The sequence below is a fragment of the Palaemon carinicauda genome, chromosome 10 (assembly GCF_036898095.1).
Source record: "Palaemon carinicauda isolate YSFRI2023 chromosome 10, ASM3689809v2, whole genome shotgun sequence".
NCBI classification, from domain to species: domain Eukaryota; kingdom Metazoa; phylum Arthropoda; class Malacostraca; order Decapoda; family Palaemonidae; genus Palaemon; species Palaemon carinicauda.
Window position 1 is genome coordinate 80,266,705 of NC_090734.1, and position 8,727 is coordinate 80,275,431.

The 8,727-nt window shown below is 32.3% G+C and overlaps 1 pseudogene; it reads right to left on the reverse strand.

Moving 5' to 3' along the window:
- Positions 1-2,266: 2,266 nt before the first annotated feature.
- LOC137648078 (GATA zinc finger domain-containing protein 14-like) lies at positions 2,267-7,866 on the reverse strand (annotated as a pseudogene).
- Positions 7,867-8,727: the final 861 nt, after the last annotated feature.

Here is an 8,727-nt window from a genome sequence, read left to right on the forward strand (position 1 = left end):
ATATCCGAAGCAGCTCGTTTTAATGCTATTTAACTTTTATAACGTATTTACGTCTCTGGTTTGAATTGAATATTCTTTTAATCATTATTTATGATGAACGATATCGGCGTCAATGACCTTCGATGTCAGGATGCCAGAGAACTTCAAATCAATCAATCGATCATAAAGACGCAGGAGTGACTAAAGATTTCTTAACTTCTTTTCTATGATTCCAGTAGTAATGGGCATAGGCGGAGATATTCGTTGGCTTTCTTTATAATCTGAGCGTGAGTCTATCATTACACCTGTGTATAAGACAGTCTAAGAAATATAAGCTACAATTCTTTGACTCCATAATAAAATCTATTGACGGCTCCAAGCTATTCAAACTATTTAAAAGGTTATATAAATTTTCATTTCCTAACCACACACATATTATGTCCTTGATATAACGTAACCTTTGGACATTATCAGGTATGATATTTAAGCTTCTGCTTATAAAAAAAAGATCCATAATATACAGTATAAATTGTTGAGTATTTAAGATATGGGGTTTCCTTTGGCCATAAGAAAAGTTTGTGCATAAATTTCACCATTAAATTTTAAGTACAATTTTTTATACGGAGTTAAAATTATTCTATTAAGGTACTATTGGAAAAATGGTAAATTCAATTGATTATTATCTAAGGTTTCAGAAAGAAATACCAACAAATCATCAATAGGTTCTTTAGTGAATAGTGAAACTACATCAAAACTATCAAGTCTCTCTCTCTCTCTCTCTCTCTCTCTCTCTCTCTCTCTCTCTCTCTCTCTCTCTGTCATATATATATATATATATATATATATATATATATATATATATATATATATATATATATATATATATATACATATATATATATATATATATATATATACATATATATATATATATATATATATATATATATATATATATATATATATATATATATATATATGGAACAGCACCACTCTAAAAGGAATCGAATATGACATCAACCAAGATTACATATTTAAATTTCCTGAGGATGTGAGTAAGCTTCACAACTAAGCCAGATTCAGAACAGAGATAACTGTCCTGAAGAAACAATGCCAATCCTGTTGTATGGTTGGAACTGTAAGCTTCATCGAGGAGAGGGATAATCGGGAAACTGGTCATGGAACTTTTCTTATCTTCAATGTATAGACTAGATTATTACACTTGTACAGAGAGGTCGCTTTCACATGGACTAGTATTAATTGACCAACGGACAGACATATAGCCTACTGGCGTCGTCATAAAGCAAAGAAAGTGTTCTGGTTTCCTGAATATGCTGTCACTACTAAATTAGTGAAAATTCTATCAAGGAGAGATTAACGTTTGCTCGTTTCCGAAAGTCATGTTACTTTTAGAAAGGTTAATGCAATCCTTTTACAAGATCGATACTTCATGTAATATATACCTTTCTTTGGCATTGGGCCTGGGACACGACATATATATATATATATATATATATATATATATATATATATATATATATATATATATATATATATATATATATATATATACATATATATATATATATATATATATATGTGAGTGTGTATACATATATATATATATATACATATATACGTATGTGTGTATATGTACATATACTGTATATACGTATATATATATATATATATATATATATATATATATATATATATATATATATATATATATAGATATAGATGTATATTTATACATATATATATGTATATATACATATTTATATATATACTATATATATATATATATATATATATATATATATATATATATTTATGTATATACTGTATATATATATATATATATATATATATATATATATATATATATATATATATATACATATATATATATATATATATATATATATATATATATATATATATATGTGTGTGTGTGTGTGTGTGTGTGTGTGTGTGTGCGTAGTGTGTGTAGGTGATTTCCTTGAAAATCTCTCCAAAAAAATTACGATTACCCTGTATATGAAAGAAGTACATATTAGGTCTTATGGATAATTTTAGTCAAGTCAAAAGAATTAGAATCATTTGAATAATTATTCCTTTATTTTCAAAAATATTAGTGTAAATCCTACACGATTCATGTATATAATATGTTGCTCTTTTTTGGAAAATAAAGTTAGAGATAAACAGAAAGGTAGATAAAATAGTTAAAAAAAATGAGAAGTCGTTCAATAATCCAATAAAAACATTACCTGCACAGTTAGTTCCTTCAAGCAAGAACAACACTAATCGGGGAGTAATTCCTATTAGTGTTTTGGTTTTCATTCTGGAATCTTTGACGTGAGTAGAACTGAGAGTTCTGTCCCGGGTTTTGATTGGTAAGACGACTTTGGTGATTCTGGGAGAAACGATTATCTTTGTATTGACCTTCTCCGCTGTACTGTGACCTCCGTGATTGATTGCCTTCGTTATATTGCTTTCCCTGATAGTAATTAGGGCTGTTGTAGTTTGAGTTCCTACGTAAGATATTTTCGGTGTACTGTTGTCTCTCATTGTTCCTTTGCTTGGTTTGGTAATACAGATTATCATACTGATTTTGGTTGTATTGGCTGTCTCTGTACTGGGTGTTGGGATTATATTTGCTATTTTGTTCCTGCTGTGTATTGTAATAGTTCCTCCTGTATTGATCTGAGGTATATGTTGTGGAGCCTCTGTTTTGCTGGTACTGGTTGTAGTTTTCACGTCCCCGGTATTGAGCTTGTTGGTTATTGTGATTGGTATTATATTGATTATAGTTTTGCCTGTTGGTATTTCCATTTAAGCGTGCATAAGACTGAGAGTTCTGTCCATCTCTGGAATACAGACTTCTTTGGGAATTGTATTGGTTATTAATGAAGTCATTTCTGTTGTATCCATAACGTTCATTGGTGACATAATTGCCATCATTCTTTCTGAGAAGAATATTATTTTCGTTTTGATTTTGGGAACTTTGTCTGTTGTATTGTTGGTTTAGGAATTGATTTCTGTTAGACTGTTGGTTATGGAAGCGTCCTTCATTTTCATATTGATATTGCTGGTTCTGGAACTGGTTTTGGTAATCACTCCGGCGGTTTTCTTGATTTGCAAAGTCTTTAGAATAGGTTTGCTGATTCAAGGACCGAGTCACTTCATTTTGATTCCTGAAGGACTGTTGATGTTGTTGCTGATATCTATTGGTTTGTTGACCTTCATTCTGGGAATGCTGAAGTTCCCGATGGTATTTGACTGGGCTGCTGGAAAGGTCATCAGCTCTTTCCTTAGTGACGGTGGCTTGGAATCCAGTGCCAGGAGCAACTGAGTAATCCACTGTGCGCAGAGTTCCACAACCGAATACTGTCCCACAACAACGTCACCCCGACGCTCTTCCCTTGCGGATTTCATGTCTCCAGTGGACTTGGCGTCGACGGCATAGGCCCAGGTATACTCGGGATTCTGTAAGTGATGCAAATTTAGTTTCTTCATATCACAGTGGTCTAAAACATAGTTATCTCTTTATCTTATATGTAGAAGCTATCTTTATAAGCTTATAGGTTTGATACTTACCGGATCGTTGTAAATAGTTTGATCTAAGCTGTATTCTGTGGCCATCTGCTGAGAACGTTGTCTAAAGGCGTCTGAGAAGGCTTCGTAGTTATCGTAAAGGTGTCGTGAGGGAAGGAGTCCTTGCTGAGCCTCAACACCTCGAGAGTCCAGGATGAAGGATCCATCCTGGCAAGAGGCCACACCCACCAACACCAGCACCACCAGAAAAGGCTGTAAGTATAGAACATCTTGAAGGTTTTTCTATTCATAATTTATATTATAGATTAGATCTTAAGAGTTATACTCTTATTTTCATGGTACATGTCCTTTTATGTGATAAAATATGAATAAAAATTTAGTAAAATATCGTTAAAAGAAATGTATTTGTCTACATTTATATTAACATATAATGCATTGTCTTAGCTAAAAGAATGACTCTAATAGGTCTAATATTTTTCATGAAAAAGTCATATTTTCAAATGCATAAAACAAGAAATTATACAATTTTACAAAAATTCATTATCTAAAATGCATATATATATATATATATATATATATATATATATATGTGTGTGTGTGTGTGTGTGTGTGTGTGTTTACATATACATATATGTGTGTATTTATATATATATATATATATATATATATATATATATATATATATATATATATATATATATGTATGTATATACACATATATAATAGAGGATACATATATATATATATATATATATATATATATATATATATATATATATATATACATATATGCATATATATACATATATCTATATATATATATATATATATATATATATATATATATATAGATATAGATAGATAGATAGATATATGTATAAACATATATATAAATATATATACTGTATGAATATATATATGCCTATATATATACATGTATATACACATATATAATAGAGGATACATATATATATATATATATATATATATATATATATATATATATATATATACATATATGCATATATATACATATATCTATATATATATATATATATATATATATATATATATATATATAGATAGATAGATATATGTATAAACATATATATAAATATATATACTGTATGAATATATATATGCCTATATATACATATATGTGTGTGTGTTAATATCCCTGCATCGATATTTCAGTGTAAATATATTCAGTGTATATATATATATATATATATATATATATATATATATATATATATATATATATATATATATATATATATATATATATATATACTGTATGTATATATACATATATATGTATATATATACATATATATATATATATATATATATATATATATATATATATATATATATATATGTATATATATATATATATGTGTGTGTGTATATATATATATATATATATATATATATATATATATATATATATATATATATATATATATATATATATATATATGTGTGTGTGTGTATATATATATATGTATATATATATATATATATATATATATATATATATATATGTGTGTGTGTGTGTGTGTGTGTGTGTATACTGAAAAGTCAGTAGGCAATTTGATGAAATGGAGTGGAGCAGTCCTTTTATATAGGGCAGAGGATCCCTGGCATCACCTTCAGAAACTGGTATCAACGTTTGAGTCTTGAAAGTTTTCTCACACTTGAAATATCTTCTCAGTGATCACATGACCAATGGAATGCGATCACTCTCACAAGGATTTCTCACAACAGAAACGTCACGAAATTCACATAATTCTATTATCAACATCATTTTGTAACTTGCATAATTAATCTTTTTTCAATGAAGAAAACATTTCCAACAGGGATTAATGCTAGCCGATAAGTAATTCGGAAACATATCTTTGCCATAAGTTCGCCATGATTTCCTTTTCGTTTTGAATATAATTCATAAATGTTTGCAAATAATTTTATATCACCATTGTATGTTATCTTCATAGCTCCATTTGGACATCCTATGAGGATAAGTAAACAAAAAACTGCTTAAATAAAATACTACCATCTAAATATTTTTCATTTTTATATATACAATAGTAGGATATAATATTTTATAACAGAATTCATTCAGAAAAATTCATGGATATGGCATTACTGATAAAATATATAAACTTGATAAGGTTAAACAATAAAATCTTATTCGATAAAAATACAGTAGTTGGTAGCTCAATAATATCTCTCGAATGTTGCTTATATTGATGTAAAAACAGGTCTATTTGGTAATATAATTCTACAATGTGATTTATGAATGTAAAATATACTATAACTATCAAATTCGTAGAAACAGATATGGTATGGCATAGACTGAGTACCTCTGCTTTAAGATTTTTTTTTATTTCCAATTACTTGTGTTCACGTGTAAGTGATGATGTTGGGAATATTCAATGTACGCATTCTGATTCGAAAGTAGCACTACATCAGTTTACTAACTTAATTAATGAAAGGTTTATTTAATTACGTTGTCAGGTCTTGAAAATGAGAGATTAGGTTTTCTATTTTATACGTTTCTACGGGTAACACTAGTATTTGAGGTGTCTTGGTAAGCTGCTCAATTGCACACAACTCTGCCTCTACCACCTACGGAATATATAGAGATTTCACCAGAACTATGCTCTAGACCAGTGGTCGCCAACCGGTGGTCCACGGACCACTGGCGGTATATAGTAGGTTGGCCAGGGCACCAGCAACCCGTTCAGATATTTCCAATAGAGAGTTCTCTTGCTTGAGAGTACACTCTGACACACTATTCTATCTTATTTACCTTCCTCTTGTTTATTTGAACAATGTCCTGATAGTTTTATGCTTTGGTGTCTTTTATACTATTCGTAACTTTATCTTAAGAACAAGAATCCAGGATGTAGTGTTGAAGGTTTATGGGCTTCACTGGGAATTTTAGAAATGAATCTTTGAGTTCTCTGGTTGAAGTTTGATATTAAACTAGAGCTTTTAAGATTCAAAAATTCATTTAAGCTTTGTAAATATTCAAATTTATTTTCCTTTCATGTGGGCGATTTAGAAGCTCTAATTTCTAATGCACTTGTAAGAAGCAACGTACATACAGATAAAGAAAAATTTTCTCCCTCTTGTTTCCTCCGCACAGCGTACATAGCAGCTCCCACTGAACTCCAATCAACGACAAAAGCAGTTGATGGCAGCACATCCTAATTTCAACTGTATTTTCATTGTTGTTATTATATCGTAAATTCCTATGTCAATATCAACCTTAGGTACCTCTCTAATTGTGACAGTTTCCAAGCTGGACAATAACAGCCATTGATTTATAATTTTATATACTTGAGTTGTTCACTAATTAAAGTTAAGTCATTTAGGAGCTCGTCATTGATTCACGTCTACTGGCTCATCACATTGGTGACCAACTGAGAGCCTCAAACACTTAGCACAGCTCCCTGCTCACTGCTTTGTCTGCCGTATCCCCCGATGATGTCCACCATCAACACTGATTCATTTGTCCACGCCGCCTTAGTGAAATTCTTGCCCTTCACCAGTAGAGATACGTTTCCCTGGTTTCAGTACACCAAAATTCAGTTCCACATGATGGGTGTGACTCACTCAAACAGCGAAGCAAACTATTTCCTCTTTGCAATCCTAATGACAACCTCCCAGAAACTGATTGGCTTTGTGACCGAAGGGATACTTTCATACAGTAAGATACCCTCACGTCATACGTCCTGGAGCAGTGTTCACCATCGCAAGCCATCCGAATAGCCAAGATTTTTCTGCTCTCTCAACAACTGTTTGGGTACCAAAAGGCCTTGATGGCCCTCAGAGATATTATTATTATTACACACATTCTGCTTTCTGCAGACGGTTCCCCTTGTGGAGTGAGCCTACTTTGTGCCCTTTTAGTACAACACCTTGCCCATGAAGGACCTGATGCCTAGAATCAATGCCCTTATGGACAGCCGCTTACCCACCACCAAACTGAACTGAATGCTTTGTGACATCGACACCCACCTTGTGACATGCATTGGAAGTGATAAATCTGCTCACCACCCACCTTGCTGTCCTACGCCCAAGCCACAAGCAACATCCTTAACAGCCCCTGGATGATACCCATACCCCAGTTGTGTTTCGACCACTCCAGATTCGGGGCTGCTAGTAAGAAATGGGCTAGCAATTGTCACTGGTCAAAAAACGTGTAAGTAGGCCATAAACACAGATGATGGCCTCCTCATTACCTAATCTCTTCTCTTTTGCACTATTCAGGTCTGTCATTCTCTTCTGACACATTCCCTCTTCAGGGTGTGACCCCATCATTCTAAGCAGGCTCATGTCTGTCTGGACCTGCCAACAAATCTACTATCCATAGTTATCGTTGAGATACTGACACTGTTTTTTGAAGCACAGAGTACTGGTAGAATTTGATCATTGCCAAAGTTGCACTTACTCTAATCGATGAAGATTTCCTCCCCCATTTTCACTTTCTGGTTGAGGTTGCACATCAATCCTTAGTCAATTCCAGCTTTTACTTATCTACACCTTTATCCCCTGCTCCCTCCAACATAATTCTCCACATCAGCATGCCCAGGGATGTCTAAACCCAACTCTTCACCTTATATCCCACTGTCTTCTGCCCAAATTATGCCAGACACCCACAGCTCCCGCCAAGCATGGCATTTATCACCATATTGAGATGACAGGAACCCTTATTGTTTTCAAAATTCAGATTTTTGGCTCCAGATCATTTGACAGCAGTTAACGCTCATTTGTCAAAATGGAGGAAATAGGGCTTTGTCGAAAGGCCTCAAGCCAATGGTTGTTGCCCTTGCACATCGCCCTGAATGAATATAGATCCCTACACCCTTGTAGGGATTACAGACATGTTAACATGCAGACGGAACCAGATCATTACCCTATCCCTAACATTACTGGTACCACCACCTACCTTCTTAGTGCTAAAGTATTTTCAATCTTCGATCTCCTGAAAGGTATTATCAGGTGCCCATGAACACAGAAGACATTCCCAAGTCTCGTCCCCTTCGGCTCATATATTTCAAATTACTCCTGCTTTGGCTTTTGTTATGTAGGAGCTATATTTCAATGACTCATAGATGTCATCTTAGGGGATCTCTCCTTCTGTGTACATATGTTACGTAGATGAAATACTGGCATTCT